We start from the raw sequence: 26,516 nt of genomic DNA, 5'->3' as shown, positions 1-26,516 counted from the left end.
TGGCAATATCGTTTTAAATTCTTCTATTTAAAATGTATAATATAGGTATGTCTGAATTGCCGATATAAAAGAGTCAGATTAAATTAAATTATTAGAAGAATTTTTTACTAATCAACAACATTTTTGTTTAATTTAATAATATTTTGTATTTTTATAACGACATCCGAGTTGGAAGTCCGAGTTAAATTGTGGCTTATTTCCCATTTATAATAGTTAAATACAAGTTTAATTTTAGTATTATTACACAAAATAGTTCGCACACTGATCACAGATTTTTGAAGTGAAAACTTCTTTAGGGACGTTGTGCACTTTTTGGATGGGAAAAAGTATTAAATTGGCTACCGCCATTACGACCGTCATCGCTTCGAAGAAATAAATTTTTGAAGTGGAAACTTCTTGAGGGTCGTTGTGCACTTTTTGGATGGGGAACAATTATTAAATTAGCGACCGTCATCGTTTCGAAGAAATAAATTTTTGAAGTGAAAATTTCTTTAGGGACGTTGTGCAATTTTTAGATAGGGAAAAAGTATTGAATTAGCGAACGTCATCGCGACCGTCATTGCTTCGGCAAAATAAATTTTTAAAGTGAAAACTTCTTTTGGAGACGTTGTGCACTTTTTAGATGGGGAAGAAGTATTGAATTAGCGACCGTCATTGCTTCGGCGAAATAAATTTTTGAAGTGAAAACTTCTTTAGGGACGTTGTGCACTTTTTGGATGGGGAGAAATGATTAAATTTGGATGGGGAGAGAGTAATAAATAAGCAACCGTCATCGCTTCGACGAAATAAACATTTGAAATAAAAACTTCTTTAGGGACGTTGTGCTCTTTTTGGATGGAAAAAAGTATTAAATTATCGACCGTCATCCCGACCGTTATCGCTTCGATGAAATAAATTCGTGAAGTGAAAACTTCTTGAGGGACGTTGTGCACATTTTGGATGGGGGGAAAGTATTGAATTATGGACCGTCATCGCTTCGACGAAATAAATATTTGAAGTAAAACTTATTTAGGGACGTTGTGCACTTTTTCGATGTAAAAAAGTATTAAATTAGCGACCGTCATCGCTTCGATGAAATCAATTTTTGAAGTGGAAACTTCTTAAGGGTCGTTGTGCACTTTTTGGATGGGGAAATATTATATTAGCAAACCTTCATCGCTTCGACGAAATAAATTTTTGAAGTTAAAACTTCTTGAGGGCCGTTGTGCACTTTTTGGATAAGGAAAAAATTATTAAATTAGCGACCCTCATCGCTTCGACGAAATAATTTTTTTAAGTGAAAACTTTTATAGGGACGTTGTGCAATTTTTGTATGGAAGAAAAGTATTGAATTAGGGCCGTAATCGCTTCGACGAAATAAGTATTTGAAGTGAAACTTATTTAGGGACGATGTGCACTTTTTCAATGTAAAAAAGTATTAAATTAGCGACCATCATCGCTTCGACGAAATAAATATTTGAAGTGAAAACTTCTTGAGGGACGTTGTGCACTTCTTGGATGGAGAAAAAGTATTGAATTTGCGACCGTCATCACTTCGCTGAAATACATTTTGTACATATATAAATTATGTGTATGTACACATAAATAGCATAGGGCATACGCATCGTGTATATCGTATATGATATAGGTATAGCACTTCTTTTAGGATGGGGTAAAAGCACTGAGCTCGTAATTTATATACTATAAGAAGTTTTCACTTATGTCGGCACTCCCACGAGTGCCTTTAATTTTTTTTTGTTTTTCCACTATTATCTACATCAACGTAAATAATACTAAGCGATTTCGCTAACTATATTCTGGAAGTTTGTCTTCAATGTCTATGAGTTTTCGTAGTAAAGCTCGTTGATTGGTAAAGATTTTCTCGGAAGCCGTTATAACCGGTCGTATGTACTTCAGTCAAATGACATATTGGGCCTATAAAACTTAAATAACTGGAAATAACTATGCAATTTAACATATAAATGATAGAAATTCCATTACAGCATTACAAACATTTTCTAATCAAAGAAAAAATTATCAAGTTTTGTTTAATCACAAGTTTTGTCTATCGTAAGTCCTCCCTCATATTACGTCTTCTCGGATAACTCAAAACCTGCCAAATAATGGCTAGATTATTCACTTTTACACATCTATAACTTATTTACAACACTTTTACAAATGTGGTGATTTTCCATTGCATTATCCTGTGCAATTTCACAGCTAGTTAAGCAATTTCAGAGTAGTTGACCTGTTGTCTCTGGCCGAATATAATATTATTTTAGTCGGTAAAAATATACTCACAAAAAATAACGATTGGCGCCTTTTTACATTTTGGTATGTAGCACTTACCAGATAGTGTAAAAATAAATGAAAATAAATTGTGTTTTTGATTTGATTAGGATGTTTTAGTCTTAATCGTATACAAAAAAAAACAAACAAAATATTTCGTTTTGTTTATGTTTACAATTTGTTAATTTTTTGGTTAAACAACAACCTCGAAATAAATCGATGCATTGAATGACCACAAAGGCTTTTTAGTAAGATTAAAGCAATAATATGCAATAATAACTACGAATAACTAAGTATTGAGATGTAAGAGATGCTGACGCCTGAAAAATTAAGTACGCACCTAAAAAATGATTTGCTAGCGTTAAGATGTGGTCTTCGTGATGTGGTAACAAACACGGAAACCGAATCGCTCTCCTTACACACTCTAAGAATTTGAACGTGCGATCGCTAGAACGCACGATGACATTCCAATGGTGGCTCAAGCAATCCCACGGTAACTTTCACATTACACCAAGCGTTCCAACCGCCATGTAATGAAAAAGGTACCATAGGATTGCTCGAGCCACTATTGGAATGTCTTCGTGAGATCTAACCCTCGCACGTTTCAAATTTTTAGTGTGTGAAACAAGCGTAAGAAAGATGAAACATGGATAAAGTAATACTGAACACTGTGGACGAAAGAAGAAGCAGCTTATTTATTTACATAATATAGAATAAAAAATATGAGTAGATGCGATTGGGTACACAAGTGAAAGTGGAAGGAAAAAGAGGACCAAGTAGACAACACACAACAGTATAGTGGGTAGTGGGAAAACAACAATACAACTTTTCAGAATTGCTGCAGCCAGAGCAAAATATTCTGTAATGATCGCCAGTGTCCCGAAAAGATGGGGCACACTAAAAAGAAGATGACCCAAGACGGAAACTTATGGTTAAATTTAATTAGGGAATCCGACCTCGCATTGGAATCAAGGCAAAGAGATTGATGATGATTAAATTGAAAAGCATTATACAAATCTAATTTGAACACGGTTCTCAATTTGGTTTTAACCAACTTGAGGAATTTGCAGATGACATATGACTTTTAACAGAAAAAAGACAACACATGCAACGCAAAACTGAAAAAGTAGCAGAGGCAGGGAAGAAGGTCGGACTTAAGATAAATGTCAGAAAAACTAAGATAATTAAAATAAATACACCAAGTGGTAAATACACGGAATTAGAAACGATAGAGAAATTTAACTACTTGGGCAGTATTTTGAACAATAAAGGAGGGACGGAGGAGGACGTAAAACGGAGAATAGGAAAAGCTCAAAACGCATTCAATATGCTAAGGAAGATGTGGTCTTCACGTCAGATGACGTAAAACCAAGATGCGATTATTCAACAGCAACGTGAAGACTATGCTACTGTATGGGGCAGAAACTTGGAAAGTGTCAATAAAATGTATCGGACAGAGGCAGATGTTCATAAGTAAGTGCCTAAGGAAAATTCTTAACATTTACTGGCCAAACCGAATATCAAACCAAGAGTTATGGATAAGAATGAACCAGGAACCTATATCTAAGACAATATGCAAAAGGGAATTGAGTTTGATGGGGCACACACTAAGGATACCTGACGCAGGCATAGCGAGGCAAGCCCTAGAATATACACCACATGGAATGCGAAGACCATGTAGACTTGTAGAAACCTCGAAAAGAATTGTCGAGAAAGAAATTAATGCTATTGGGAAAACCTGAGCAGAAATAAAGATTAGTGCAAAGGACAGGAAAAAATAGAGGCAGACGGTTGACGCACTATGCTCCGCATGGAATGAGGAGGAATAAGTAAGTAATTGGAACACGAATATTACACTGACCTAAAAATTGAACACAATTTGTTTAAGAGTAATGAATTCAATTGTAGTGAGGGCAAAATAAAATGAATATAGATAAGCTTGAAGTTAAGTTTTCGTCAAACAAAACGAACATTTAAGACATTAGCCAGTCTCATTTGTCTGTCGTATTAAAAAACTGTTCTTTAGATAGTTAGAAATGCTTTAAATGCTTTGCAAATTTACGTTAATGAATGGTTGACAATAAACTCTTGCTACTTTTTTGGACGAATTTAATCACAATGAAACACAGCCGTGAAATACGTTATAACGAATTTTAATTAATTTAGCTCCTCCGCCAATATTCGTAGGTAAGCCTATCGGGCAAATATAATTACTATAATATAGTATTATATTATACTAATTAATCTATTATCCATATAATAATATTTGTAAAACGTGAATGTATGGAAAGTGCACTGAAACCATATTGATCCAAAATGTCTCGGTTCACCTACATATTATAGTCGTCTAATGTACCTACCTAACCTTATTGCGTTTGAATAGGGTGCTACCACGTTGGTAATTAGATGGGTTATATTATATCAGAGGTATAATAGTAATTATTATATTATTGTTAATAATTACCATAAATAAAATTTGCAATATAGACCAGGCCGGATCTGTAAAAATATTAGTACATTTGGACGTTGAGAGGTGACTCAAATTTTCTTGCAGAAATTGCTTGAAAATAACTTAAATAATAATATTTGAGTTACCCTCCCTCTCAAAAAGGTCCGGAACATTGTTTAAATAATCAAAATGACAAAAAATGAAGGAAAAATTCGATTTTTTTCTTCGTTTTTGATTATAACTTTAAAAGTATTCATTTCCGAGAAAAGTTGTACCAACATAAAAGTTGCATAATTAAATTTCCTACAATATAGAATTGGATAAAGATTTAAAAAATAGTCATCCTTGTTGCAAAATAGCAATAATTGCGAAAAAACTATACAAAAACAAGTGTTCGCATTTTACGTTTTTTCAACCATTTATGCTAACACTTAGGACCTTCATATTTCACCCAGAAAAACTATATGATACAGTAAAACAATACTGTAAATTTCATTAAGATCGGTTTAATAGATTTTGCAAAATAAATTTTGCAATCTAGCTTTCGCAAAAAAAATTCGTTTTTTTAAATTGTTACAGGACTGAAAATAAAGCAGATAGCAAGTTGAAATTTTTTTTTGCTTAAAGAAGTGTACTGTACCTTTTATTTGCAATTTGCAAAATTAAAATCGATTAACTGCCACGGCGTCAGGAATTTTTTTAAATAAACATTAATTATTGGTGCTACGAGCAGGACAGCGGATAGTTTGCTCTGATTGGGCATTTCAATGACCTTTGATAGTGATTGATACATTTTAATTTTTGTTACATTTCGATATAAATAAATAAATTTGTTTATTGCAAAATAAAAACACATACTCTATCCTTTGAAATAACACTTTTTTAGCAAAAAGTTTCTTTGTTCATATATTTTAACTTAGAGAATAAAAGTTTATTATTTTTAAACATATGCAAATGTTTAAACAATATTTCACAAACAATAATAAAATTAGTTTGATTTTTGTGGAACTAAAATATTAAAATACAACAAAATATAGAGTAAGAAAATAATATATTAAATAAAGATTAGAAGAAATTTTGATGGAAATCAACTTGTGTGAATCGAACACCGCTGTCCTGCACGCAGCACCAAAAATTAAAGTTTATTTAAAAAATTTCCTGACGCCGCGTGGTAATTATTCGATTTTAATTTTGCAAATTGCAAATGAAAGGTACAGTACACTGTTATAAGCAAAAAAAAATGCAACTTACTATCTGCTTTATTTTCAGTCCTGCAACATTTTTAAAAAATGAATTTTTTTGCGAAAGCTGGATTGCAAAATTTAATTTGCAAAATCTATTAAACCGATCTTAATGAAATTTACAGTGTTGTTTAACTATATCAAAAAGTTTTTCTGGGTAAAATATGAAGGTCCTAAGTTTAGCAAAAATGGTTGAAAAACGTAAAATGCGAATACTTGTTTGTGTATGGTTTTTTTCGCAAGTATTGCTATTTTGCAACAAGGGTGACTATTTTTTAAATTTATAACCAATTCTATATTATAGTAAATTTAATTACGCAACTTTTATGTCAGTACAACTTTTCTCAGAAATTAACAGTTTTAAGTTATATTCAAAAAACCAATAAAAAAATCGAATTTTTCCTTCGTATTTTGACATTTTGATTATTTAAACAATATTCCGGACCATTTTGAGTGGGAGGATAACTGAAATATGATTATTTGAGTTATTTTTAAGCAATTTCTGCAAAAATATTTGAGTCACCTCTCAACGTCCATGTCAAAACCGATGAGCCCTGGACTAATACAATTGCAAATTTTAACAGTTTCCACAAGTCTAGCGAAGTGTATATATTAAGATTACAAGCTACAATCAATTAAGGTTGTAACGGGATTTAATTTAGTATTCAGAGACTTCTAAAATCCTCTTAAGTAGATTAATTATTGTTTAAGAGTAAACACCAGCGCGTCATCAATATTTTTGTTTTTCGAAAGTTCTGCGAACTGTCAACAGTGAGGCAACAGTTCGTCGGCAATACGACAGTGACAGTGACATCATACTATCAAAAACAATAATTATTATAGTCATAGGTGAGCTAAATGTTAGCAAGTCAGTCACGTTCGATTTCTTCTTATAGAAAATCGATTTTTAGTAGTTCCAAAAAGTTTATTTGAAGAATAGAAATAAATTCTTTATGGCGGTATAGGCTCCTTTTTTTAATATTTTATTTAGTTATAGAGTAATTTCCACATACCAACATATTTCTCAAAATGGGCTCTGTACCGCCATTTTTATTATATTAAGAATATGTGTACCAAATATCAATCTCGACAAAATATTCAAAATTACAGCCGCAATCTTGGACCGCGTTTTCCGCTCGCTACTGATGCCTCTTAATACGATTGCTTAGCTTACATAATACTAAATATATCGATGATTACATTGTAAGTAGGCTGCACGAATTCGGCAACTTTGACCTAGAGAATTCCGCCGATTAAACATAAAGCATATTATGATATTATATTTACAAACTAAACTGAAGAGAAAACATATAAACCAAAACACGCATCTATAAAAACAGATATACCAAATAACGCCAAAATATTATTAATTCGAATAGAGTCAGTCAGATATCGTCATCAGCTGAATAAAGTTTATTTAGTCAAGGGCGGATCTCTTTTGAGATAGACGTTGAGAGGTGACTCAAATATTTTTGCAGAAATTGCTTGAAAATAGCTTAAATAATAATATTTAATTTATCCTCCGACTCAAAATGGTCCGGAACATTGTTTAAATAATCAAAATGTCAAAATATTAAAGGAAAAATTCGATTTTTTTATTGGTTTTTTGATTATAACTTTAAAACTATTCGAATAAAAAATGGTATACATTTTTATTTTTTATTTTTTAAAACTATTCATTTCTGAGAAAAGTTGTACTGACATAAAAGTTGCGTAATTAAATTTCCTACAATATATAGGTCTGGATCCCGCGTATGAGAAAAAAGTTGATTAATAGCAAGCTGAAAATTTGTTAATAGCTTAAGGGTGTCTAGTCGGACAAACTTTGATATATGGGAACACTGGAACAGGGGCAGTTTTAATTGTGGAACAGGTTAAAAATTTGGAACGGTCAGACCACGAAAACGGCACATGTATTTTGTCCGACAGAACAGACTTAAATTCTCCGAACAGAGATTAAACTCTCATGCAAAAATCAGACTGCTATTTATCACCAAATGGGCGTTTTAATGAGTGGAACATGTAGAATATGTCAAATGACAGGAATTATGACAGGTGATAAATAGCAGTTTGATTTTTGCATGAGAGTTTAATCTCTGTTCGGAGAGTTTAAGTCTATTCTGTCGGACAAAATAAATGTGCCGTTTTCGTGGTCTGGCCGTTCCAAATTTTTAACCTGTTCCACAATTAAAACTGCCCCTGTTACAGTGTTCCCATATATCAAAGTTTATCCAACTAGACACCCTTAAGCTATTAACAAATTTTCAGCTTGCTATTAATCAACTTTTTTTTCATACGCGGGATCCAGACCTAATAGAATTGGTTGAAAATTTAAAAAATAGTCACCCTTGTTGCAAAATAGTAATAATTGCGAAAAAAAAACATACAAAGCCATTATTCGCATTTTACGTTTTTCAACCATTTATGCTACACTTAGGACCTTTATATTTTACCCAGAAAAACTTTATGATATAGTAAAACAGCACTGTAAATTTCATTAAGATCGGTTTAATAGATTTTGCAAAATAAATTATGCAATCCAGCTTTCGCAAAAAAAATTCATTTTTTTTTAAATGTTGCAGGACTGAAAATAAAGCAGATAGCAAGTTGATTTTTTTTTTGCTTATAGAAGTGTACTGTACCTTTCCTTTGCAATTTGCAAAATTAAAGTCGATTAATTACCACGGCGTCAGGAAATTTTTTAAATAAACATTAATTTTTGGTGCTACGCGCAGGACAGCGGTGTAGAATTCACACAAGTTGATTTCCACCAAAATTTCTTCCAATCTTTATCTAATATATTATTTTCTTACTCTATATTTTGTTGTATTTTAATATTTTAATTCCACAAAAATCAAACAAATTTTATTATTGTTTGTGAAATATTGTTTAAACAATTGCATATGTTTAAAAATAATAAACTTTTATTCTCTAAGTTAAAATATATCAACAAAGAAAGTTTTTGCTAAAAAAATGTTATTTCAAAGGATAGAGTATGTGTTTTTATTTTGCAATAAACAAATTTATTTATTTATATCGAAATATAATAAAAATTAAAATGTATCAATCATTATCAAAGGTCATTGGAATGCCCAATCAGAGCAAACTATCTGCTGTCCTGCGCGTAGCATCAATAATTAATGTTTATTTAAAAAAATTCCTGACGCCGTGGTAGTTAATCGATTTTAGTTTTGCAAATTGCAAATGAAAGGTACAGTACACTTCTATAAGAAAAAAAAATTCAACTTGTTATCTGCTTTATTTTCAGTCCTGTAACATTTTGAAAAAATGAATTTTTTTTTTGCGAAAGCTGTATTGCAAAATTTATTTTGCAAAATCAATTTAACCAATCTTAATTAAATTTACAGTATTATTTTACGGTATCATAAAGTTTCTGTGAATAAAATATGAAGGTCCTAAGTGTAATATAAATGGTTGAAAAACGTAAAATGCAAATACTTGTTTTTGTATGATTCTTTCGCAATAATTGCTATTTTGCAAGAAGGGTGACTATTTTCTAAATTTTTAACCTATTCTATATTGTTGGAAATTTAATTACGCAACTTTTATGTCAGTACAAGTTTTCTTGGAAATGAATACTTTTAAAGTTATAATCAAAAAACGAAGAAAAAAATCGAAATTTTCATTCATTTTTTGATATTTTGATTATTTAAACAATGTTCCGGACCTTTTTGAGAGGGAGGATAGCACAAATATTATTATTTGAGTAATTTTCAAGCAATGTCTGCAAAAAAATTTGAGTCACCTCTCAACGTCCAAATGTACTAATATTTTTACAGATGCGCCGTGGTCTAATTGTATTTAATCGACTTATAAAGTAGTGACGAGTACATAATGTGTATCCAGTTGTAACTAAACCTATCCTAAGGGTAACATCCCTTCGATTAATACCATAAGCTCAAAATTACTTGCACCTAAACGAAACTGTATTTTAGCAAAAGAAAAAGTTAAATAACTGTAAATAAACTTTTTGGCTTTTATTTATATTCAGCGATGCTATTTTATCATATTTGATTAACTACCTAATTTTTTTCTGCTTAAATTTAAATATTTTATACTCTCCAGATTTTACTTTTTTAACGGAAGTTAAACAAAAGAATAAAAACTACACAAAAGCCTTATTTACTTTTTGCTTTTATAAATTCACTTGACTTTGTCAGATCCGTAATAAACTTCACAGAAATTAGGACTAGCGAAACAAGGCCCGAGGAAAGTTTTTCCCTGCGAAAACGTGTCCCTCAGAAACCTCAAGAAATGAGTGGTGAGGTCTGGACGAGGAGAAAGAAAAAGATTGATGACTTAAATTACATGAAACGCGAATCTCCTGGATCTAGATAAAAGAAAAGAAAAAAAGGCAATCACTTCGGGGAGTCGACAAGAGAGGGCAAGCGAGTTATTAACCAGAGGTTTATTTTATTGCTAGTTAAATTGTACTGTGTAGCAAAAGCGAAAAAAGGGGTTGACATTATTTAGCAGGATATTTACTGCATAAGAATAATAGAAAAAATAGTTTTTTGATTAAATAAAACAAATATGGTATACATTGAAAACATACTTGATTTTTTTTATTGGCGAAAACTAGCTTTAACCTAATAAGTTTATTAGCGGAATTAGTCCAGAAAGCCACTGCGCATCCGATAGGAAAAATATTCCGATTCGGATTTTTTGCACAATCTTACTCAAAAAGTACCCCTTTTAACAAATTTGCATGTTGCTAGGACCAAAAGTGGGTCAAAAATTTTTTTTTTGTTTTTTTCCTAAAATTATTTTTTTTGCATGGAACAAAGTTTTTTTAGGTTTTTTGGATCATTTTAAACAGAAAAGGTCTTTACTGACATTTCTCTAAATAAAGTTGATAGTTTTTGACATATAAGCGATTAAAAATTGAAAAATTGCGAAATTTGCCATTTTTAATCCCCAAAAACTATGCGAAAAACTAAAAATTTGAATGTTGCCAAGGTAGATAGATTTTCTTTAAAAATTGATTGATGAAATCCCGAAGAGCTTTTTGCAATACAGTATTCAAAACTCCTTCGTTTTTTAATTGCTAATCAAGTGTGCGCGACACTATTTTCCACCGACAGTATGGTGCAAATGAAAGGAATAAATTCGTTATTTCGTAAACCGGCGACTTTAAGGAAAAATCCCGAAACAGGTCGATTTTTATTTTTAAGTTATGATATTAGTGACGTCATCCATCTGGGCCTGATGACGTAATCTATGATTTTTTTAAATAAGAATAGGGGTCGCGTGCTAGCTCATTTGAAAGGTTCTTCAATTCTCTATTCAGTAATATTAATATTTATATAAATATTTATACAGGGTGTCCTTCTACTTCTTTTTTGGCAAAAAATTTAATTTAATAAAAAAATTTTGGACACCCTGTATAATAATTATGTAGATGTTTACATTACTGAATAGAGAATTAAAGAACCTTTCAAATGAGCTACCACACGACCCCTACTCTTATTTAAAAAAATCATCGATTACGTCATCACGCCCAGGCGGATGACTTCACTAGTATACCATATATGCCACAATATCATAACTTAAAAATAGAAATCGACCTGTTTCGGGATTTTTCCTTAAAGTCGTCGGTTTACGAAATAACGAATTTATTCCTTTCATTTGCACCATACTGTCTGTGGAAAATAGTGTCGCGCACGCTTGATTAGCAATTAAAAAACAAAGGAGTTTTGAATATTGTATTGCAAAAAGCTCTTCGGGATTTCATCAACCGACGTTTAAAGAATATCTACCTACCTTGGCAATATTCAAATTTTCAGTTTTTCACATAGTTTATTGAGGGTGAAAAATGGCCAATTTCGCAATTTTTCAATTTTTAATCGCTTATATGTCAAAAACTATCAACTTAGAGAAATGTCACTTAACACCTTTTCTGTTTGGAATAATCCAAAAAACCTAAAAAACTTTTTTCCATGCAAAAAAAAAAGAATGTGTGTGTACTTTGTACGCACGTAAGAAGTTATACTTCTATTATATAATTTCAACGAAATAAATATACTTAACTGTTTATATTTGCATTTTATTTAAATATTAAACTAACTTTCTCACCTACCATTGTCAAAAATTTTTTATTAAAACTACCAAAAATTAAAAAAAAAAGTGAATCGTCCGGGATTTGAACCCGCGACCTCTCGATCTCTAGTCCAATGCTCTACCTCTCATCTGTTTTCTCCCAAGAGTTCGAAGCCATTTTTTAATTCTGAACATTTCATTGCAACTAGGTACATACTGTCTGTGTGCGCATGCGCGCACTATTATGAAATTTTACTCTCAATCGCGCCCAAAGAAGTATAACTTCAAAAATAATTTTAGGAAAAAAACAAAAAAAAAACGTTTAAAAAATTTTTGACCCACTTTTGGTCCTGGCAACATGCAAATTTGTTAAAAGGGGTTCTTTTTGAGTAAAATTGGGCAAAAAATCCGAATCGGAATATTTTTCCTAGCGGATGCGCAGTGGCTTTCTGGACTAAATGGTAACACTTAATTACAGTATACTTAGTAAATTATTAAAGTATTTTAAAAACAACAGTAGGTTATCAATAGTGTTATTTGAATTTAAAATATCTTTTGTTGGGTCATGTTGGGTCAATATTGTTGGGTCAATACATAGTATTTAATTGAATAACTATTGAACTTTTCGCACTTTTCTACTAACACATGTTTTACTGTAAAGGATGAGCCGCACTTTCACAAATTGGACGTTCTTCCTTTTTAAACAAAAAATGTTCATGAGAAAACTGGGTATGTCCAAGTCGGAAACGGGAAATAAGTACATAATATGGATTTACTTTCGTCTGAATACCTCGGGTGGTTACCATGGTCCACCTTAACTTTTTTTCTCCTGAAGCTTTGTTGGTGCAGATTTCCATTTATTGTTCCAGTTTTTGAACAGATTCTTTATGAAGTAGCTTTTTAGGTCCACACTTACAGGTTGGGTTGACATGGAGTTCATTTACGGCTTCTTTAACAGCTGATGAAACCCAGAGAAACTTGATACTTATACCTATCTTTAGTATGTAATTTACTAATTGCTGAATATGACTTTTCCAATTTAACTGTTGATAAACTATCATTCCTAGGAATTTTATTTCGTTTGTATAGGAAAGATTTCGATTCTCAAGCGTAAGGTTTGGTTTATCCTCGATATGTTTTTTTGAAAATATACATTTTGTTTTATTAGAACAAAAATGAAAACCAGTACTTAGGGACCAATTTACTGTTTTATTTAAAAAATCCACAAGTAAAATGATTTCCTGTAGCTGGGTCTGTACAAAATATCACAAAAAAATCTATTTATTAAAATCATTTATAAAAGGTATATAAGTAAAAATTCCTTAAAGGACTACCTCAAAACGTTTTCTATCTGTATAGATCATTATCAGTGCTGAACAAGGTCTTGTCCCCACATAACGGCCTGTAGGTACCGACTGAGTTATGGGAGGACAGAAACTATAAGAAGACAAATTATTGTATAAGTGTACCAATTGTATGCTAAACCTCCAATAACAAAAATAGTGATAAAACGTAGACTAGAATGGATCGGACTTCCAGAAAGAATGCAAGGTAATAGACAATTCAAGAATACTGGTTGGAAAGTATGTGAGGGCAAAAAAAAGAGAATAAGGCCAAGAAAGGAATAGAGAGACATAGTGATGGAAGATGTCATACAGATTGGAATCAGAGATTGAAAACTGATGGCTAAAAACACAAAACGATGGCAATTATTCATCCAGCAGTGGGACTAAAAGACCTGTTAATGCTATACATATTGTTCTGCTCTGTATTTTCTCTCTGTTATGAGATTGATCAGCATATTCTTATTTTGATTAATTAATTAATTATTTTAATTACGACTTATGGAAAACAAAACCAAATTTAAATAAATCGTTCCAGACAGAATCAGGAATCTCTTCGGACACAAGGAGATTTAATTTCTCCACTCGATCAACGATTTCGTTTCAACACGATTCTGCTTACACGGCCGCCAACTTCACCAATTTACACCGACTTCTTACTTTTCAAAAAAACTGAACTGCTCTCTCCAGATGTTCATTACACAGTAAAACTTTTTTTCTCCTCAAAACCAGACTCAAACACTCTATTCTCCCTCCAACCGTCTCTCTCGCCAATCACAAAACATCCTCTCTACACATTACATCCGTACTTTCATTTCTTAAGAACAAATTAATTTTGTATACAACTTTTCCGTTTCGTCAAATTCCAGGAGATACCAAAATTACTTTTGTGTTTCTACATGCTATAAAAAACCGATATTCTAAAACTCAACAATCGTGTTTACCGTTTTTCCTTCTAAGAAGCATTTATAAACGTCCTATTGTTCACTTCAAAGCGAATACATGTACTTTCTAATCCGACCGTATTAATTGTATAAGTCCGTTCATAGAATCATTAATACTGAACGATTTTCACTTTCAACGAAACACTGCTTATGACTAACTAATACACAATAAATAATACAATATTTACAATTTTTGGGCCATATACAGGGCGATGAAAATCAATGATCTCGTGGTCTTTGACATAAATTAATTTTCTTCAGTGGTAAGAGCGCCTAACCTTTGGATCGAAAGTTCCGAATGGTAGTGAGTTCTAATCTCACCAGGGTCAGGAATTTTTTCATTTATTATAAATTAATAAATGAAAATAGTTTCTGTCCTTGTGGTATCTGTACTCACCGGAGGGACCGCAGACATTCGGATACAATTAGCGTCTCTTTGCAAAGACAATGACGTCGACTTTGAAAAGTAACAAGACACTTACTCAACACACACACTACATATTACACCTGAGTTAGTGATAAGGTATACAATTACGTGGCTAAAGGTTCTAATTCTAAACCAAGGCCAGAATCAGAGAAAAAAAAATTAATTTTCTAAACTTTTCCCATAAAACTATATAAAAATATACATCTATGGCGTGTAGTATTCTTTTCTCGTATGCATGTGGCTGAATCGGAAATGCTTAGATGGATGAGTTGAGTTACAAAAAACGATAAAATTAAAAATTAGTATATTAGGGAAGACTAGGGGAAACACCAATTGATGCAAACATGAGAGCATAGGTTAAGATGATTTGGTCATGTTCAACTTCGAGCCGTTAATTACCCAACACGAAGAATTATTAGGAGACCGTAGACACTTTTTGACTTCATCAGATGTGCAATACAATTTATAAAAACAAAGAGATAAGGAACATAAGAATAAAATTATACTTATAAGTAGTTACAGATGTGGAATTTTTCACAAAGATAATTAGTCCTGTCGCCAGGGGGGTACAACGGCCTCCTGTATTCAGATGGACTTACCCAAGATTTTTTTATGTATTTTGACCTGTAGAACACGAATTTTTTGGGTAACAGTTGATCCGGATGTCGATAAGATTGTTATAAACCAAGAAGTTGAGGAATCACATAACAGCGATTTCTCGCAAAACAAAACATTTTTTTGTATTTTTGGGCCATTCTAACCAAAAAGTGTTCCTACTAATTTTTTCGTAGGATGCATAGTTTTCGAGATAAACGCGGTTGAACTTTCAAAAAATCGAAAAATTGCAATTTTTGAACCCGAATAACTTTTGATTAAAAAATAAAATAGCAATTCTGCTTACCGCATTTGAAAGTTCAAGTCAAATCTTATCGGTTTTAATTATTTGTATTGCTAAATATTTATTATTTTATTGTTAAACAAAGCTATAAATAGCTAGTGCTTGAGTGATGTTTTCAATGATTTCTCATTTAAAATCGAACGAGTAGGTAGAGTAGGTAAAAGTGCAAGCGAGGCTATTTCTACGTAGCATGCATGTAAACGCATGTATTAGGCACGGGAAACACTATGTGTTTATAGCTTTTTTTAACAATCAAAAAATAAATTTTTGTCAATGCAAATATTCAAAACAGATATAATTTGACTCAAACTTTTAAAGGCGGTAAGCAGAATTGCTATTTTATTTTTTATTCAAAGGTTATTCGGGTTCAAAAATTGCAATTTTTCGATTTTTTGAAAGTTCAACGGCGTTTATCTCGAAAACTATGCATCGTACGAAAAAACTTGAAGGAACATTTTTTAGTTAGAATGACCCAAAAAATACAAAAAATGTTTTGTTTTTCGAGAAATCGCTGTTATGTAATTCCTCAAGTTCTTTGTTTATAACAATCTTATCGACATCCGGATCAACTGTTACCCAAAAAATTCGTATTCTACGGGCCAAAATACATAAAAAAAACTTGGGTAAGTCCATCTGAATTTGGAAGGCCGGTACAACGGCCCCTGGCGACAGGACTAAATAGAAACATTGATATTACGCTTTTCCAATCAGACTAACAATTTTTAAAATGAATTGAAATACACATAAACCAAAAAAAGTACATTAAAATAAAGGAGATTCTTTGTATATATAAAATGGTAGATTGGTATTGATAGATCAATTTTGATTTCAATAAATTGTAGAATATACAATAAATGTTATTCAATTGATTGGTATCTGCTTTATAAAGCAAGGTTCTGAAACAGTTTCCTTGTGGCATGTTTAATTTAGTATTATGTTTATATGGAATTGAGCCACAATTATTGGTGTAATGAAAAATACAGTAGTTAATTTAATTTTAATTACACCCAATTCTCAATCTCATCTGAACATAATACTGCTTTATAAAGTTAAAATTTATTTAGCTTTGCCATTTAATCAACGATATCTAATGCTTTTATCAACTACAATAATTATTAATAAACAAAAAAGGGAAAGTAGTTTAGGTTAGATTCAATTTGAATGGGCGCATAACTACCCTTCCATTCGACCCCCAAGATGTCAATTGTGGCTCATCCCTAGGTTAAAGTTGTTCATTCAGTCCACCCTTTTTAGTAAAGTCTATTATGGCTTTAGGTGACACGTCCATGAAGTCGTAGGGATCTAGTTTATAATGCTCAAATAAATTCAGCCTTATCCTATCCAGCCCTGAGCAGTTGCACACAACGTGTTTCGTCGTCTCGTCATAAGCCTGACAGAATCTGCAATTCGCACTTTATGCCAGTCCGATTTTGTTCATGTGCCCCTCGAGGCGATAGTGTCCTGTTAGTAGTAGGGGAGTGCATTTAGATTTTCATTTCGGAAAAAATCAAACAAGATAAAACTTTTTGTAATTTCATTAAGAAATGTTTAATAAACAACATATCAAAAAGTTCTACTCGAAAAGTGGGTGCTTCATTTTTTATTAAACAAATGAACAGCGAAGTTAGATGTTTTTTTAAATAACTCCGAAAATGTAATTTTTAGAAAAAAAATGACTTGACCATTGAAAAATTCAGAAAATTTTACAAAAAAAACCTTATATAAAGATTTTTCTAAAATTAAATCTCTAGCTCCTGTAATTTTTTATTTATAACGCTAAAGTCACCCTTCTCACACACATTGGCGCACTGTAAACTAGCGTTGGAAGAAGTGCACGGCTGAATTTTTTTATGTAATTCTTTAACTAATGGATCAAAAGAAATTTTACAAATTGGACATGAAAGAAGATGAAATAAGCTCTCTTATGGTTGTTACAAAAAGAAATAAAATGTATGGACATAAGTACGGTGTGAGCGGAAATTGAGCCTTACATGAATTTTGTTTAAAAATGATTTAAAAATGTGTAACTAATACAATTTTACTTATAAAACTCTCAAATTTGCACAACTTAACTCTCAATCATCTTACTAAACGATGTTTTATTCAAAAAAAATCTCAAAAATTTAATTCAAATAATACGATGTCTCAAAAAATGTAATTTTTGAAAACTTAGTAGTTTTACAGAATTCCCACCATTTTAAGACGGTATTACTCAAGTTTGAATAAATCTAATACAATTTTTTTGCTATTTTTTTAAAGCTTGGGATGTAATCTTTAAAAAAATACTAAATTATTTTAGTTTAAAAATGAAATAAACAATTTATTTTTGAGAAAACTAAGAAAGATAACAAAAATGTAATACAAAAACCGAAAGTTACCAGCTGAAAAAATGTATATACAGAGTGATCAAAACTTTTTTTTGTAAAACTTACCTAAAATACATTTAATAATAAGCTTCAACAATAACAAATGTTCAACAAAAAAATTTTTTTAACTCTTATACAGTATGTCTGCGTAACTTGGAACCTATTGCTAACTTTTTTAATATCAGTTTTACGAAAAAAAGTTATTCTTTATAAAATACTCTGCATCGTATATAACATAAGATGCAACCATCAAATATCAAATTTTGTTAATTTTGTACGAGGTATTTAAAAAAATATGAATTTTACTCAAGAGTAAAGTACCTTTATATTTCACAGTATCGATAATTTTTATAAAGAAAAGTTGTTTGGAATTAAAAACTATGTTCCAATATGTAATTATATCGTTCTAATCCAAAATTTGTTTTTTTTTAAATATTCTTTCTAATACATTTTAATTTTTAATATTATTGTGAAAATTATTTGTTTATCTTTTTTTAAAGATGAAATTCCATATTTGTTTGATTGGATTCTACTTGTTTTTCATTTAAATATACGCCATTTTGGATCCGCCATTTTTAAATTTAAATTTTTAATCTTTAATTAAGATTCAACAACCTGTTAAAAATTAAGACAATAAATGTTTTAGAAAACTGTTCTTTTTTATGTTCTTTTATGAAAATCCGCATTTTGGATCCGCCATTTTATAGTTTATAATGTTAACATTTAAGTTAGGTTTATCAAAGCACTTAAAAATAAATATATGTAGAAATAAATACATTTTGTAAAGAAATTATGATTTTACAAATATTTTTTTAAGTTATCCGCCATTTTGGATCTGCCATTTTATAATTTAAATTATCAAAATTTGATTCAGGTTCAGGAATCTCTCAAAAATATCCACATATATGCAAACAAACACGTTTTATAAAAAAAATTCGGATTTTACAACTACTTTTTAAGGATTTTTAGGAAAAAATCCTCCATTTTGAATCCGCCATTTTGAATTTGCAAATTGTAATGTCAGATTCGGGTTCAGCATAATCAAAACTAAAAAAAAAAAAAATTTATCAAAATATAATGTTGAATTCGCCCATATTTTTAACATTATTTATACAAAATAATTGTTATTGTTTAAACAATTAATAAACAATTAGCGGCGAAATTTGTGAGTAGAACTTTTTACTTTAACATATTTGTAAACTAACAAAAGAAAAATATAACCTTGTTTGATTTTTTCCGAAACATTGTATCTTTTCGTTCTAATTGCACTCCCCTATAGACCTACGATAATAAGGGAAATGTAAGGTAAATAATAAGGTAAAAGGAAAGGTAATGTGAAAGGAAAATTAATGCGACCACCACCAAATCAGTGATGAATAAAGCTCGGTTTATAGGCAAAATGCCTTTTTTTGCCTATTTTGCCTATTATAATTGTTTTTTGCACTTTTGGCCTTTTTTCGTAAATTCCGTCTATTTGTGCCTTTTTTAAAATTTCATGGTACTACCCATGATATTATTCTATTACTAAACCATTCTATAATAAAATTTTGGGTCAATAATAAAATATCAATGGTTTGTTTATATAACAGATTTCTAGGAAAATGTACCTGATCGAGACTTGAGGGTTAACTATTTGGAAATCCCTAAGCTTTATTAGTTTATTATCAGTTGTACAGTCGGTTAATGTATCAGAGTTTAGTCACAAATTGCTATATCCTAGTTTAGTTTTGTTGCGTATACCGAAAAGCAAAGAACACGTTTTAAAACGTTTTAGACATTTGTGTGAAAAGATGACATCTAAATTAAGGCTATCGATCGCACCTTATTCGGAACTTTTTCTAGAAGGAGATGGAGCATTTTGTAAACCATGCGGCAAATCGGTAAGTTTTATTTTTTCTCGTCCCAAAACATAACTAAATTCTAAAGCGGTTTTAGAATTCTAATTATTTTTTTTTAATTCTCAGATTTCAAGTAGAAAAAAGTACTTTATTGACCAGCATTGTGGAACCCCACTTCATAAACGTAATTTGGAAAAATTAAATTCCTCTAAGTTAGCCCAAATATCTCTGCGGGATAGTTTAAGCAGTTCAATAAAAAAAGGAGGAAGACGCATTTAAATTTGATTTATGCCAGATGATGATTGCATCCAACATTCCTCTATATAAAGTTAATAACCCTAGTTTTAAATGCTTTTTCGAAAACTATCTTAATAAATCCTCACCGGACGAGAGTACATTGAGAAAACATACTGTGGAAAAATGTTATGTGGAATGTATTTCAAAAATTAAGCGGGAGTTAGAGAGCAATTTTTTGTATATTATCGTGGATGAAACGACAGATGTATGCGGCAGGTATATAGCTAATTTAATGATTGGAATTTTGAACGAAAACTTTGCGAGAAAACCTTATTTAGTTGCCGTTAAAGAATTGGAAAAAACAAACAATTTAACAATAAGTCGATTTATACAAGATAGTTTAACAAACCTCTTTTTACCCAACCCTATACCAGTGAATAAAATAGTTTTAATGCTTTCAGATGCTGCGACATATATGTTAAAAGCTGCTGTTAATTTAAATATTTTTTATCCTAATTTAATTCATTGCACTTGTGTAGCCCACGGGGTAAATAGAATTGCTGAAGAAATAAGAAATCTGTTTCTGTTGGTAAATAATTTTATAAATTTTATGAAAAAAATTTTTGTAATGGCAAGCAGTTTTTTTAACTTTGAACACTACAATGAAATAGAATTAGTTATGTCAGAATTTGATGATGATATTTCCGAAGCCATTCGAGAAGCAAAAAAATATTAAAAAATCCCAAATTGAAACAGGAACTCGCTTATATCAATGACAATTATAAATTAATAGTTACCACAATTACCTTATTAGAAAAACAAGAGATAAATTTATGAGAGTCAGTAAAATTAATAGATAATTTAAAGACGAAAATTAAATCGGCACCTGGAAGTAACGGTCCATTAATTTTTAAAAAAATGAAATATGTTTTCGACAAGAATGAAGGTTTTTCGTTTTTATCTAATGTTGCTAAAGTTTTGAATGGGATATTTTCCGAGGAATTACAAATTATGACAGATTTATTATCCGCTCTGAAATATGCTCCAATTACATCTGTCGATATCGAACGTTCGTTTTCAATGTACAAATTAATTTTAAGTGATCGAAGACATAGTTTTAAGACCGAAAATATTGAAAAACATTTAGTTGTTTCTATTAATGATAGAATTTTAAGTGGTTACAATGTTTAATTATTAATTAACAGTTATTTAGTTACTAGTTTATTTATACTAATGTTATCATTATGATGTGTAAATATACCTGTCTTAAGTTAATATTACGTTAATTCACTTTGTACAATAAATAATAAGTTATATTTCTTTATTGCCTATATTTTGCCTAAATGTCAATATTCCTGCCTTTTTTTATAAAAATCTTTGCCTATATAAGCGCCTTTTTCTTCAATTTTTGTTGCCTATATATCCGAGCTTTAGTGATAAATATTTACGTATCCAATAAAACATAATTTTTTTTGGAAATTATATTATCATTATATTATCAGGTGTGCACTGAAAAAATTATTTATGACGTCAGATGAGTTATTTAATCTAGTTATTTGTTAAAATGGATCGCGGAAAATGTTTATCTAACGATTTAAGAAATTCTATTGTTGCGACCCATAACAAAGGACTTTCTGGACAAATTTTTCAAAATTTAAGTGTTTTTCAAAGAATTGTGAGAAACCTATAATTTTATAAACTATAAACTAAAAAAGCAAAATATTGAAACAGAAGTTAAAGTTGGTCGTACTTTGGTCGCTAAAAAGATACAAAATGAAATGAGCATGCCCTTCGGACACTTCTTAAATAAGATCAGTTAATGTGATGTAAGTAATGCATACTAGCAATAAAGAACATGGTGATTTTTAAAGTACGCCGTAATCAGTGACCGTGATTTGTGAATAACGATGATTTTAAACAGTGACCGTGATCAACGGTGTTTAATGTATAATAACAGGTGGTCACAACAATTGTATCTCACAATAAAACACTGAAAAACGTTTGTTTTTCTATACTTCCACAAAATTTATTACAACTATGTTATTACTACAGCTGTTTCGGCAAAGTGCCTTTCTCAAGTGATATATTTTAAAATGTGTTTGCCTTTTTAAGTCTTTAACTGAAGAGGTTGAGGAGTGGGGAGCTGTTTGTCTCGAGTTGGTCATTCAGAATTATATCTGTATTTTTCAATTTATTAATTTCCATTGATTCTAAAAGTGATAGCTTAAGGCCTTTATTTTGAATATGTAGAATTTGAAACTCTTCATTGAAAGAATGATTATGATCTAGAAGGTGAAGTGCGTATGTAGAAGTGTCTGTTTTTCTATTGTTGAAAGCCCTTTTGTGTTCTGCTATCCGTTTGTCAAAAGTTCTGCCAGTTTGACTGATGTAAGTTTTCGGACAGTCACCACAAGTTAGTTTGTACACACCACTCTGTAGTTGCTTTCTCTTTCGGCTTTTATTGTTTTTAATATGTTTGCTGTTTGCTATGTTTAATAAAAGCCGAAAGAGAAAGCAACTACAGAGTGGTGTGTACAAACTAACTTGTGGTGACTGTCCGAAAACTTACATCGGTCAAACTGGCAGAACTTTTGACAAACGGATAGCAGAACACAAAAGGGCTTTCAACAATAGAAAAACAGACACTTCTACATACGCACTTCACCTTCTAGATCATAATCATTCTTTCAATAAAGAGTTTCAAATTCTACATATTCAAAATAAAGGCCTTAAGCTATCACTTTTAGAATCAATGGAAATTAATAAATTGAAAAATACAGATATAATTCTGAATGACCAACTCGAGACAAACAGCTCTCCACTCCTCAACCTCTTCAGTTAAAGACTTAAAAAGGCAAACACATTGTAAAATATATCACTTGAGAAAGGCACTTTGCCGAAACAGCTGTAGTAATAACATAGTTGTAATAAATTTTGTGAAAGTATAGAAAAACAAACGTTTTTCAGTGTTTTATTGTGAGATAAAATGAACTTCCATCAAGTAACGGTCGAATCCATCAATTACAACAATTGTACCCTAAACAACATGATCGTGACTACTCTGTATTAGCTAGTACTATAAAAACGTATTGCTGACATTGAATATGTTTACCTGGAGCAACTAAATGACTTCACACTGTCCGGTTTAACAGGTTCTGGATCTTCCAGTTTCCAGTCTCCATTTTCCTTTCCAAGTCTACCGGTCGAGTCTAATGGTCGTTGATCTCTCTCTGACATTACGTTTTGGACTCCATCAAGCAATGTTGTTTCCGATCTTCCAAGTTTTTTGTGCACATGTGGCTGTTAATCCAATATTAACTTCGGTAGGCAATGGTTTGTCATTCGCTGTACCTGTCAGTACCAAATAAGCTGTTTTCTGTATTTTTTCATGATGATGATTTTTCTGTCCATGATATGTTTTATTTTAAAACGTTTTAAAAAATACTGTTATATAGCTGTACGTTTTTCTGTTTAGAGATAGTGTTTGACCAGAGTAGTCCAGTAGTTCAGTGTGTCTATTATTTGTTTCCCTTTTATAATTCCCTTTCTGATTTCTTTTTCAATGCGTCCATTTCTTTCCATTTTTTATAAGTTGGTCATCCGCAAAATGAAGCGTGTATGAGGTTGTTTCCTCATTTAATGATATACCTATTCCGAAGCATGACCTACTTCATTTCTTCAGTATCTCATTGGTTGTTTAGGTAAGTTTTTAGCGTATTTACCCTAAAATTCGTTGATATCGTAGTAGAATCGTTGTATTACTTTCAGAAGAGTATGTTTGTCAAGTCTACATAGAGGCATTGTAGCAGAGGCTTTTGTCATATCCAAAAATAATAGATAAGTTGGTCTAGCCAGTCTTTTTTTATTGAGTTTGGTTAAGTTGTAGATGTGATTGACGCATGATCGTGTAACTCAATATTCTGCTTACTTTTCCGTATACTTAATCTAGTGAGAGTAGATTGCAATTCCGTTTAACTATTATCGGACTAAAATAAATCAACAAATGGTTTTTGTAAATTATTAAAAATTTCTCAAGAAATAGGCCTGAATCACGCGTACCAAAAAAAGTTGATTAATAGCAAGCTGAAAATTTGTTAATAGCTTAACGGTGTCTAGTCGGACAAACGTTAATGTACGGGAACACTGAAACAGGGAAAGTTTTACCTGTGGAACAATTGAAAAATTTGGAACGTCAGATTACGAAAACGTCCCATATATTTTGTCGGACAGAGCATCCAATTGATTTGTTACCCTTTTATTAAACTCTCATGCAAAAATCAGACTGCTATTACTAACCAACACGATTCCTGTCATTTGACATGTTCTTCGTGTTCCACTCATTAAAATGCCCAGTTTGTGATAAATAGTCTGATTTTTGCATGAGAGTTTAATGAAATGGTAACAAATCAATTGGAAGGTCTGTCAGACAATATACATGGAACGTTTTCGTAGTCTCGAAGTTCCAAATTTTTAACCTGTTCCACAATTAAAACTTCCCCTGTTCCAGTGTTCCCATACATCAAAGTTTGTCCGACTAGACACCGTTAAGCTATTAACAAATTTTCAGCTTGCTATAAATAAATTTTTTTTTGGTACGCGGGATCCAGGTCTAAAATACCTGTCCGTGCTATCGTAATAATAATTACGACATACATTTAGAATATAGTCTTCGAAATATAGATCATTTGAATATGTCAAACCAAAACAAATATCATAAATATTTTATTCGAGCGTTCTTTGTTTTTGGCAAATCGTTTTCATCCCCGCCTCTATGGAGAAAAAACACAAATTTTAAATCGCCCCAATTTTGCTTTTTCTCTTTATTATTAAACCCAGGTCTCTTCAAATTGACTGATCATATTCTTTAAATCGACTGAAGATATTCTTCAAATAAACATTAATTACCTACATATTACATATATTTAATAAGGTTCTGAAACTGTTTTTTCTTGTGGCATTTTTAAGTTAAATATTGTGTTTTTATGGGGATGATGGGGGTGATGGGATGCGTTTATATGGGATGATGGCTGCTGCTCATCCTACTAAATGAAGAAAAATGGGTAGCAAACCATCGGCATAATGTAGTAGGCTTTGGTTGTAATACTTAAAAATAAGTGAACAACAAGAGTATACCAACAATAGGGAATGAGAAAATGTGATAGGCACGTTTTCAATCATACACAACATACATATACTGTACAACACAATATTGTTGTGCATTAATAATTCATAAACACACACAATCATCAAAACTTGACTAACAAAACCATAGAGCATAAAATATCGATCCTCAGTAATATTCAGCGAAAGAATTGCTGTTGCCTACAACATCATGGCCAAGTATATCAACCTTAATTTTAATATCACATAACCTCCTCAACATCTTGAAAGTTACACACTCTTTTCACACTTTTTCTTATTAATCTTGTTGAAAACGATTTCCAGATTGGAAGTCTAATTATAAAATCTCTTTTAGGTAAAAAGTGTAATTGTCACTGCAAACAATTGTCTCTAATCCGATATAAACACAATATTTACATTTATTTTATTTATTAATTTCGTATTATTTATTTCATGTTCCTAACAGTAATATCTTCAAATCCTAGCTTAGTTCTTCTTAAAGTTATTCATCCCACAAAAACGTTATAACAAACCGACCTTAAACAAAATTATTTCCATATTTTTGGATAACTATTATTATTGAATGTATCTTATATTGTTTCGATTTAATTTAAAATAAAAAGCACATTTAATAAATATAATTTAAAACCAAAAGCCAATAAAAGATTTATTCTAAAATACCAAGCAGAAACAATTCAAAAAATTGGTATAGAAAAAGAAACAAATATTTTATAAAACTTTTAATCCACACCGAGTACCCACTCAAAAATGTATATCCTCATAACAATATCGTTAAATCCTACCTTATTCCTCCTGTAACTCCTCGACTCCGCCGAAAAGTTTCAACAAGCAAATGAGCCTCTAACGAAAACACGAAACGTTTTCACCAGTAAAAACGTGTTAGAGCACGTCCCGAGTCCCGTCGAGATCCAGATGAACGCACAGAATCGTGTCCGTAGCAGAACTGGCTGGGATGAGGAGCATCATCCGAACGCTCTTCCAGAGAAATTCGGACGCATGCTCCAGATAACAGAAGGTGGCAGGTAGGTGGATTTCCACTGGAGAGGTTTATACTTTCGAAGGGAGTGAAATTTATACTGCTACCTGTTCTTTCCAACTTACGCCAGGGAAAATATACATTATTTAACAATAAATAGGAGTCTAAATAAAAGTGGAATTTTCCGGGAGTGAGAAATGTATTGCTGCTTAAGAATACATTCGAAATGTAGGGATATATTTTAAAAAGCAACAAAAACCTGTATAATACCTGTACATTGTGCAATTATTTAAATGGCATCATTCGCGTATGCTGCTTTAGAAGCTT

At 31.2% G+C, this 26,516-nt stretch overlaps 1 protein-coding gene across 1 annotated transcript in view; it reads right to left on the bottom strand.

Annotated features, from left to right (window-relative positions):
* LOC114324661 (KH domain-containing, RNA-binding, signal transduction-associated protein 2-like) overlaps positions 1 to 26,139 on the bottom strand; it is a 1,309,325-nt gene extending 1,283,186 nt beyond the window's left edge. The window contains exon 1 of the mRNA XM_028272525.2: positions 25,996 to 26,139. The gene's annotated coding sequence lies outside the window, so the exon portion shown is untranslated. The remainder of the gene's footprint in view (positions 1 to 25,995) is intronic.
* Positions 26,140 to 26,516: the final 377 nt, after the last annotated feature.

Source organism: Diabrotica virgifera, chromosome 2, assembly GCF_917563875.1.
Source record: "Diabrotica virgifera virgifera chromosome 2, PGI_DIABVI_V3a".
NCBI classification, from domain to species: domain Eukaryota; kingdom Metazoa; phylum Arthropoda; class Insecta; order Coleoptera; family Chrysomelidae; genus Diabrotica; species Diabrotica virgifera.
Note: the sequence above shows the minus strand (reverse complement) of the source record. Positions and strands in the feature narration are given on the sequence as shown.